Source organism: Primulina tabacum, chromosome 6, assembly GCF_025594145.1.
Source record: "Primulina tabacum isolate GXHZ01 chromosome 6, ASM2559414v2, whole genome shotgun sequence".
Taxonomy (NCBI): domain Eukaryota; kingdom Viridiplantae; phylum Streptophyta; class Magnoliopsida; order Lamiales; family Gesneriaceae; genus Primulina; species Primulina tabacum.
In genome coordinates this window covers 33,660,640-33,670,844 of record NC_134555.1, presented here as the reverse complement: position 1 = coordinate 33,670,844, position 10,205 = coordinate 33,660,640, and the positions used below count along the sequence as shown (strand labels likewise).

Below are 10,205 nucleotides of genomic sequence, written 5' to 3'. Positions count from 1 at the left end.
AGGAATTGATGAGTGAAGGGCGATGCCAATCGATTGATACTCAGATTCCTACATACCAGACTTTGATCAATCATCGATGATAGGAGAGAAAGAAGGGTTCCGCCTCTCGCTAATACAATACGGGGATAACCCGGACATGATCCCTGACTCCCGTTTTCTCTAGTGGGAATTCAGATCCCGAATAACTAAATAGCGTCAGTGAGGATGCCCATGCTCAGTAGCTTCTCTTTCAGCTTCTTCCCCGCGTGGGGAAAGCTTAGCTTCAATTGAGCAGCTGAACTCCCTGCCTCTGCCTTAAACCGATTGCCAGAAGGCTAAACAACTTCCTCAAAAGGGTTCCTTCAGGCTGATCTGTGGGCATTAAAGGAAGCGGATCTAACGGCTATTGGCCGATCTAATGGGACCTCTTACCTATTGATCTGACCTTTCCTTTTCTGATCTTAGATGTCCATGAAATCGGAATTGAGAGAGGCATATGAATAGTGAATTTCATCTATCCCATGCATTCACTCCTCTATCGGCCTAAGGACTGGTAATTAAAGTCTTCCTAGCACTTGTAAGGTTTAACTCTTTTGAGTCGTGAACTGGGGGACCTCGTTTCGGGTATGTCTTTAATGCTTGATTTAATCCTCAATCGCCCTTGCTTGGTGAGTCCCTTCCTTTGCTTTGTGTGTTTGGTGCAGTCACTTCGTTATCTGAGGATAGGGAAATTGGGAAGGCTTCAGATGGCAGGTCTACTTCCTGCTCGATGAGGGTCATCAAGTCGGGTGGTAATCAAGGCATGGTTCGGAGCGAGGAAAAGAAGAAAGCAGTCCTTCCGCTGCACGAGCATCGACAAAGAGAGAGTTTAGAGCATTGAATAGAAGATTCAATCAAAATTGTGAAATAAACATGGACGAGGGTAATTTTTCGGGGGAAAGGGTTCAAGCCGGTAAAGATGATGAGGCGGCTATTAGGCATTTCCAGCTTTATGCATGCAGTTGATCCAGTTACCTCGGGCAGGTACCCTAGGGAGTTAGTTTTAGGCTCTCCTGAGAGAGGGTTAGCACATACCATTGTGTACCGGGCCACCAGGTACGGGGAGAGACAGCGAAATTTGGAGTTGTCTTATAGTTTCTCAGTCTCGGAAAGCCAAAGGCTTACTTTTTCTGGTATTCTGCCATTACTTTTGTACTCGCTTGGTACTGGTTGTTTGTGGGTAGGGCTTCTTTTATCAAAGGGCCTTCCTTCAATTCAAAGGAAAATTGAATAAAATAAAGGAAAATTGACTTGATTGATACATAACATGGACAGTTACCAATTCCACATAAAAGAAATTTCAAGATATTTAATTGAATCGTGTGATGAAGAGATTCTACTTGTCCCCTTGAACTCAATTTTTAGAGAAGATTTTCAATAACTTGTTGATCTCGCTTAATAGATTTATTTTACTAGATTTATTGGTTGTTACTTTCCTGGTTTAGTGTGATAAGGATATCTCATTTTAACAATGAATCAAAGCAAAAAAAATAGAACTGACCCCTCCATTCTTTCTGACGGACCAATCATTCTCTGGAAAACGCAAAGATTCCTCAGATCTAATCATACCATTCCATTATATGGACAATTTCAAAAAACTGATCATACTATGATCATAGTATGAGGGCGGTTGAGCAAGTTAGCCCCCATCGTCTAGTGGTTTAGGACACCTCTCTTTCACGGAGGCAGCGGGGATTCGAATTCCCCTGGGGGTAGGGTACTACGAAAGGAAGTTGATCATGGATTACCAATAAGCCTAAAATTGATTCTTCCTGGGTCGATGCCCGAGTGGTTAATGGGGACGGACTGTAAATTCGTTGGCAACATGTCTACGCTGGTTCAAATCCAGCTCGGCCCAATAATTCGCCAATCTACCATAAGATGGTATAACCCACCTTGTCCTTCAGAAATACCGCATACGAAGCTAAAAAAGAAGAAAATCTTCTGCTAGATCCCTTCCTGGGATTGTAGTTCAATTGGTCAGAGCACCGCCCTGTCAAGGCGGAAGCTGCGGGTTCGAGCCCCGCCAGTCCCGACGGATCCAATATCCAATAAATACATCTATTCATTTCACCCTTTCATAGAACATAGTAAAGGGTGTCGGGAGGCATAATTTCATTCCCAAGCAAAAAGGAGTCTTTGTTTCTTTTTTCTTTCCTATGTTTTCCATTTCGCGTTTATTGTTTGTTTAGATTTGTAACTATGTGACTAATCGAAGTGGAAAGGCAATCTAATAATCCTTCATCAGAGGATTATCCAAGCAAGACGCAAGATAAGTTATAGAAAAAAACAAGGAAACGGATAAGAAATACAAGGAATTTTGGATTAATTGGTTCAGAAATCAAAATTCTTTTTTGGTATGGATAAAAGAACTTCCTATGTTATACTATTCAAGTCTCGACTACGAGTTGATTTGATAGATCATAGATTGTTATTCATGATATTGATCCCATTCAAGATCATCGAAAGGTAATTCCTTCATTGAATTTACAGACGAAAGATTTCTCATCTCTATGGGATTAAATCCCGAGTTATTGTGAAGTAAAAAAACCGATGAGATTATGGAAGTAAATATTCTTGCATTTATTGCTACTGCACTATTCATTCTAGTTCCTACCGCCTTTCTACTTATCATTTATGTAAAAACAGTTAGTCAAAATGATTAATTCATTTGAATAAAACTTTCCTTCTGAGTTCTTATCAAAAATTGACGAAGTCAAATGAAAAGGATTCCAATTTCGCGTCTTAACTTAAATGAAATGAGGGGACTTTAATCGGCAGTATTCTATTAATTTGATAGTATGGTAAGAAAGAAATAGATGAATCCTTCTTTCTACCATACTATCGATCTCTTATTCTATAAAGTTTGAATCTAGAATAAAGATAGATTCTATAGATCAATCTACAAATTCTGATCATGTAATATATTCTATTAATTCCATATATTGTATGGAATTGACATAACACCCAATTCTATTTATTTGCTACATCTATTTGTTCCTATCAATCTAAGATAAGAATTATCTTAGGATTCTAATTCCTTTTCCTAATAAAGAAGAGGAAACCTCACTTATTTTTAATGACCAAACCATGATATGAAAAAAGTCGATAAAGCATAAATCGCCTTTATAAGATTAGAAACCAAGCGCTAAATGCCCAATATGTGATTCGTCCGAAGCAAGATCTTATTATTTTATTGCATAGTCTCTCGTTAGATAACTACTATATATCATATCATTTCTCATAGAAAGCTCGTATACACTTAACAAAACCATTTGTTCTTTGAACAGTAAAAAGGAAAAGCAATCAAACAAAAAAAGGGGTCCGGTCTTCCTCAGTATCCATCTATAAAGATGGTAAGAGCCCATTCCATTGATTGAAATAGAAAATTTCGGAAGAATCTTAGGTTAGAATAAATTTCTAATCATCTGAATCCCTTTCTTTTCGAAATACAAACAGGGGAATCGCTCAAATATCTCTTTGATTGAAAGAGTATGATTCATATCATAGATTACTCCATTTGACTCCAATGAAATTCGAAATTCAGATATTTTGATTTTAAATAGTTCAAAACGCGTTGCAGAACGATCTATAAAACAAGTGATACGGTTTGATTCCTCAACTCAATTTAGTAGTACTTCTAGAGCCCACTTCTTCCCCACACTACGAGTGAAAGGGAAAATGTAAAGATTACCATTAAAGCAGCCCAAGCGAGACTTACTATATCCATATAAATTATGTCTCCTATCTCTATAAATACAAAGGAATTATTCCTCACTAATAATAGTGGAATCAATGGTGCAGAGTCAAAAAAAGGGGATTTTGTCCGAACACTATTGCTAAACCAATCTGATTCTGATTTCGAATCGGGAAAGATTAAACACAAGCAAAATATCCAAAGGGAATGGGAACATGTGAATAATAAGGCCTATTTTTTTGTTGACCCTCGTAAGTAAAAACGGAAAGGGAGAAAGAACTAAAAAAGAGAAAGAACTATCTAGTACAGACCTCTATTTCCCCTAATCCATACCCCCTTTCCCGATTATCTCTGAGGGGTAGGGGGTAAGGAAAATTGAATAAAATAAAGGACTAGTTTCAGTTTAACATAAGAGGAAGTCTCAATTGCAGCTACTTCTAAAAAACTTCCTATTATGGCTATGTAAAGGGACCGGCTTCCCAGAAAGGTTAATGCCCTAGGATTCATCCCCATATGGAACTGGGTGAGGGATTAGATACCGGTGACGAGTGGGGTATGGCAGGTCTGGTATCTGACAGGGGCCTACCTTTCTTGCTTGCTAGGAGATTCGGTTCCTTTCTGAGTCCCTTTGAGGTTGCTTGCTGCTTTCCTGATGGTGTAGCTATTTATAGTCCAAAACCCGCTTAAGCTTAGAAAACTCCGCTGGTGGACATTCTGGTGCCTTTGTTCCAGTTGCGGGTCTTGTGACCTCTGTGAATCTTAAGCTAAGGAAGCCAATTTACCAGCGTTGATGACAACAAAAATCCTCTAGGAATTTTTCTTGGTTGTCCGCCCCCAGTTCTAATAAATGTAGGGCAAAAGAGCTCGGCACCCTAATCTCTCTCATTGAGATATAAAGAAATCCTTTTTATCACAAGGAGGCATTCTACTCTACAGATCCGGTTCATGCTATTTGTTGAGTTCAGTTCAACAATTTTCTCATTTTTTGTTTTCTATAATTGAATGAGTTTGATTTCATATCTAGATTATTATAAAGGATAGGCATTGAAGCGATCGAGCGAGAGAAAGAAAGAAAACTATTGCACACGCCCTTTACTAATATAAAAAAAAGGTAAGGCAAAAGCGAAAGTGAAACTACGAGCTAAAAGCAGGCGTGCCCTATTATAAGATAATATGATACCATCCCCCACCCTTGGCGCACTTGTTTGATGAGCTAAGCCTAAGCGCCCTATAAGTAAAAAGCTAGCCTTACAACTAAAAGCAAGTTTTTCCTGTGCTTTACTAGTAGGGCTAATGAACGACCCTTTGATCTGTGTCGTTCCAAGTTCAGCCAGGTCTGATTAGTTGTTCAAAAATGAGTGGAGCGGTCATACTTTTAAACGAGATGACCTGGGGCGATTGATCGATTCTCCCGTTGACTCTAATTCTTCGTTCCCGAAGGATAAAAGTACAGGCTAATAGAATCGTCGAGCACTAGAATCCGACGGACCGACCTAGTGATAGGAAGAGAAAGAGCAGATCGCAACTGGCGAGCGATCAATTGGCTCTCTGTTAGAGGAACCCGAAAGGCGAATTCAGGATTCATCCTTACTAAGGATTGATAGATCGATTGGAGATTGATTGAGTGCCCTATTAGAGAAGGCCGATGGGTAGACCCAATATCTATCATATCAGTACTCGCAATCTGGGGAGTACCCAGGGAACTCATAAGGCCTCTACATTGAGGGAAAACCTGCTCTACATGAAAAAGGAGAAGTGCACTTTTGCATAACCTCTGTTTTCCTTGGGCATTGGAACAATCACAAATGTAGGAAGGAACTGGTTGATATAAAAAGATCTCTGACCATATGGTCTTAAGTTTAGTATAGTACTAAGCAATAGTCATATCCCACTAACTAAGATTTGTAACTTCTTATTCAAGCTGAAATATCTTAGCTTCATCCCCTCGGGGGAAAGATGTCTTAATTCCACACTTCCCTTACTTGAAGTGAAGTTACTCTCTTCAGAGCAAGTCAGTCAGGTTAGACTAGCCGACGCTTTGGCTTTTAAAGAGAGAGGATCCTTATGCTTAAGGCCTCAATTAGCATTATATAGAGTCACTTTTTAGCAATATAGCAGTCATTGAGACAAAGACTTAGCACAGGAGTGGGATCCGGAGGTGTAATCACTCTTTTTATAATGTTGTCTGGTTGAAAGCTGGCTAAGCCCAGGCAATGAAATTCACTAGTGGTGGGACGTGCCCAGAGTTGTTTTTGCTAGAATAAGCTCTTTCTTTGGATAGGAAATAGAGAACCTGAGAGTGAAGAATGAGAAGGAAGCGTAGCAGCATCGGGTGTAGAACTCGTAAGTCAGTAGACGTATAAGCCGTGCATAATTCTAGATTTTTAAATTTAATTGACTTCATTGCATGATTATTTTAAATGCATTTATTTGAAGTTAATTATTTTATTATTTCAGTTCAGTAGTTTGATTTTTAGCATTTCAGTTATTTCAGTGAGGCCGGACCGGAGTTGGAGTTTTGAGATAGAATTTAAGATTCGAGAAATATTTCCAGAAGTTAATTTAGCTAGCAACCAAGTTCATTTAAGTTAGAAAGGGAGGTTTGAGGATTTAATTTAATTATTTGAGGTGATTAAGAAATGAACTCATTTAAGTTATTAAATTAAGGGGTTAGCTCACTAAATTATTTAAAGGATTAGTAAGGCTTTCAAGGATTATTAGTTGACTAGATAACCAACATTTTTCCTTTATTTTATTATGCATTTTTCGGCCACCCTTAGTTGCTAGAAGATTCATTTTCCAACTCATCAACTTTGACCAATTCTTTGCATGTAATTAGTAGGATAATTCTAGGATTTTTGGGAGCACAATTTAATTAATTAATGGACATATCCTAGATCTAGAAAACAAGCTAATATTCGGCCACCTCATCCCCAAGTAGACTTGATATCAAACAACAATTCAAATTTCAAAGGAGAGTGGACTTAGTCTTGATTCATTCCTTATATCTTGCACCCTTTCTCCTCACCTTCCTAACCATTTTTCCCCCTCTCTTTTCTTTCGAAATCTGAGTGAAATTTTAAGCTGAGAACCGTGGGAATCCAGTAGGAAAATAAGGGAGAGAAATCGAGAAGCAAGAAAGGTAGACAAGAAGCGCTCCACCTCCTCCGTGCCGCGTCGTCGTCGTTTCGTTCGTTTTCTTTCGAAACGAAACCAGGCATGTCTAGATCTCTTTCAAACCTCAATCAAGTCATATTATTAATTATTTTTCAGTACATGATCAGATTTTATCATTTCAAAAACCGAAATTTTCTGCAAAACAAGAAAGAAAATTCTGCACAGATTTTTATCGACTTCCATGCTTCACGATTGGTATGTTTTGTTTCGATTTCAGGGATGGATCGTTCCAGGGGCTCGAGGCTTTATATAGACATGTACTAGGACATGTTAGGGCCATGATAGATCGTGAGTTTCAGTTCCATACATGCTGGAACGAGCACATGACAGCAACCTCCCCATTAGTGCAGAATGTTGTTCGAAAAATTCAGTTTCTTGTCATGGAGGAAGGATCTGATCTTGGCTGCCCCAAGGGCCTATAGCCATGGTTGGATCACTTCCCTAGCATGTCTAAGACGTGACTAAGTTGCCCTTTTGGTGGCTTGGTCCATGGTTCATCGGTTTTTAATAAAAACATCACAACAGCCCCTATACCCCTGCGGCTTCTTCATTTGTTCAGCTTTTGGTTCGTTCCTTTTGTTGCTTGGTATGGATCTTGGTTGGCCTATGGCCCTTAGCCACGGTTCATATCATGCTCCTAGATGTCTAGATCGTGCAATGGTCAATCAAATGGTCACTGGAACGACGCAAGACATCGATCATAGCATAAACACCACACACGCATGCATGTTGCTCTCGGTTGGACCCTTCGGTTAAGATTTGGTGTGATGCGGATTGTGGCTGGTCTATGGCCCTTAGCCATGGTTCAAATCATTCCTTGGGATGTTGGTAAGAGTCTCTGGTTGCTGGTTCACTCCCCTAATGGCCGATAGTCTCGAAACCAACGCAAGTCTTGTAGTTGCGCAGCTGCTGGAAATTACAGCAAGTTGCTGTGTCGGTTCAGAGGCTCGTTCGAGTTCTTGGTTGGCTTTTAGCCCATGGCCTTGGACTGGACAGTGCCTCATTGAGTTAGGAAGGTCATGTTTTTGACCGTTCATCATTTGGATCATTTTTGAGGTCGTACGAGAATTTACGGTGCAATGTGCCAAATTGACTCTCGAAAGAGCGTTTCGTGTTTTGGCCTCCATTTCACCTAGATTTCGACCCTATCATTTTAGGAGCATTATTTTATGATTTTTCAGCGTATTTTAATCATGACTATACGTCGGTTCGGTGTCGGTTCAGGTTGGCTCGGAGTCATGATTAAATGCGAAGTCATTAGGCATCATAGTCGCATCTTTTGAACGTAAATTGCATAGTTGGTCATGTTTAAGCTATTGCATATTTTTCATGGCACAGTTAGGTTGCAGTGAGCCTGGGAACGATCCAATCCAATCCAGTTGGTAAAATTACAGGAATTTTCATTATGCCAGTTAATTATTTTACGTGCATTAAATAGAAAATGATTATTTTTAAGATTTATGCGATATGGCTTGTGGTTCATTCACTATGTGGGAGTGTTATTTTATACGGTCGCCAGTGACCGATCAGTTCAGTATGGTACCACCCGGTCGCCAGTGACCGGCCAGCTCAGTTCAGTTTCAGCCTCCCCGGTAGCCAGTTACCGATCAGTTCAGCTTAGTGCAGTGGCCACAGGCGTAAAACATAATCTCAACAGAAAATTTTACAAGTTATTTCAGTACAGGCTCCAAGGAGCAAATATTTTTACAGTGATTTCCAGTTCAGTTATGCACGTATTATAATTGCTCAGTACAGATTATTTTCATTATGCCTCAGGACAGGATATGTTAACTCATGCATATTTTAATTCAGATTTTTACTCGTTACCTGTGATATATGCATGCTGAGTCTTTAGGCTCACTAGACTTGATTGTTGTAGGTACTGATGAGGCCAGGGCCGAGGGCGGGGACCAGTGAGCCAGCTTGGGTCGGCAGTAGTGGCACCCGAGGATCTCAGTGCAGCAGTTGTTATTTTATTCCGCAAACAATTTTTAATCAGTTGTTGGATATTTTTAAATTGTTATTGTTGGCAAAACGTTAATTTTCTTCCGCTGCTATTATTTTGAAATATTGAACTTGATTCACCAGTGATTTTATGAACGAGGCCATTTAAGTTCTTTTAAAAAGAAAATTTTTAATTTTCCGCAAATTTTCAAGAAAGCAGTTTTAGGCCCTCCACAGTTGGTATCAGAGCGGTGGTTCTGTATAGGGTTTCACTACTACTGACCGCGAGAAGCTCACGAAGCCACGCCTTTGGTCTGTAAGTTTTTCAGGTCAACATTTTGTTCAGCATTTTAGTTAAAGCATGAATTAGTTTGTCAGCATGCTTCCAGATTTTCAGTATTTCAGAGTTCATTTAAAATAAATTATGGAATTATGCATGTTAGTTACGTATGGGTTATGTTGGAACAGTATGCCCCCTAGACGCATTTTAGAGCGCAACAGAGAGGAGGAGCCTCGCCGAGAAGACAGGGAGGAGCGTAGACCAGAGGGAGACCTACCACCTCCTCCACCGCCCCCACCGGACATGAGTGCCCAGATGTTAGCTGGGATGGCACAGTTCTTCGCACAGTTTGCGGGGGGCAATGCCGCAGCCGTAGCCGCAGCCGCAGCCAGGCCGACAGGGCCCGAGGCTGTGTATGAGCGATTCATGAAGATGCGCCCGAAGGAATTCTCTGGGGCATCTGACCCCATGGTTGCCGAGGGATGGATCAAATCCCTCGAGGTTATCTTCGATTTTATGGAGCTGGGGGACGCAGACCGAGTCCGATGTGCCACCTACCTGTTCACTGGAGACGCCCGCTTATGGTGGGAAGGAGCTTCGGTAGCCCTGACATTGGCTACACTTTCTTGGACCCGCTTTACGGAGGTTTTCTACTCCAAGTATTTTGCTGAGGAGGTTCGCACCAGGCTGACCACCGAGTTCATGAGTCTGAGACAGGGGGATATGTCGGTTACGGAGTTTATCCGTAAGTTCGAGAGGGGCTGTCACTTTGTGCCCCTGATAGCGAATGATGCCAGAGCCAAGCTGATGCACTTCCTGGTGGGTTTACGGCCGATGTTGCGCCGGGATGTTAGGGTATCTGACCCTGCTACTTATGAGATTGCCGTTTCCAAGACCTTAGCCGCAGAGCAGGATCTGCGGGATATCGAGAGGGATCGCCAGGGCAAGCGCCCAGTCCAGGCACCGCACCGCCCTCCTCCTCATCAGCATCAGCAGCAGAATAAGAGGCCTTTTCATGGACCGCCCAGGAACCGAGGCCAGCGGCAGCAGCAGCAGCAGCGGGGACGCCCAGCCCCAAGGACTCAGGAG

The 10,205-nt window shown here is 41.2% G+C and overlaps 2 non-coding genes across 2 annotated transcripts; both read left to right on the top strand.

Annotated features, from left to right (window-relative positions):
* The first annotated feature begins 1,792 nt into the window (after positions 1-1,792).
* TRNAY-GUA (transfer RNA tyrosine (anticodon GUA)) lies at positions 1,793-1,876 on the top strand. Its single transcript has one exon. It is a non-coding gene; the product is annotated as a tRNA-Tyr (tRNA).
* Positions 1,877-1,979: 103 nt separating this feature from the next.
* Positions 1,980-2,053, top strand: TRNAD-GUC (transfer RNA aspartic acid (anticodon GUC)). The gene has a single exon. It is a non-coding gene; the product is annotated as a tRNA-Asp (tRNA).
* Positions 2,054-10,205: the final 8,152 nt, after the last annotated feature.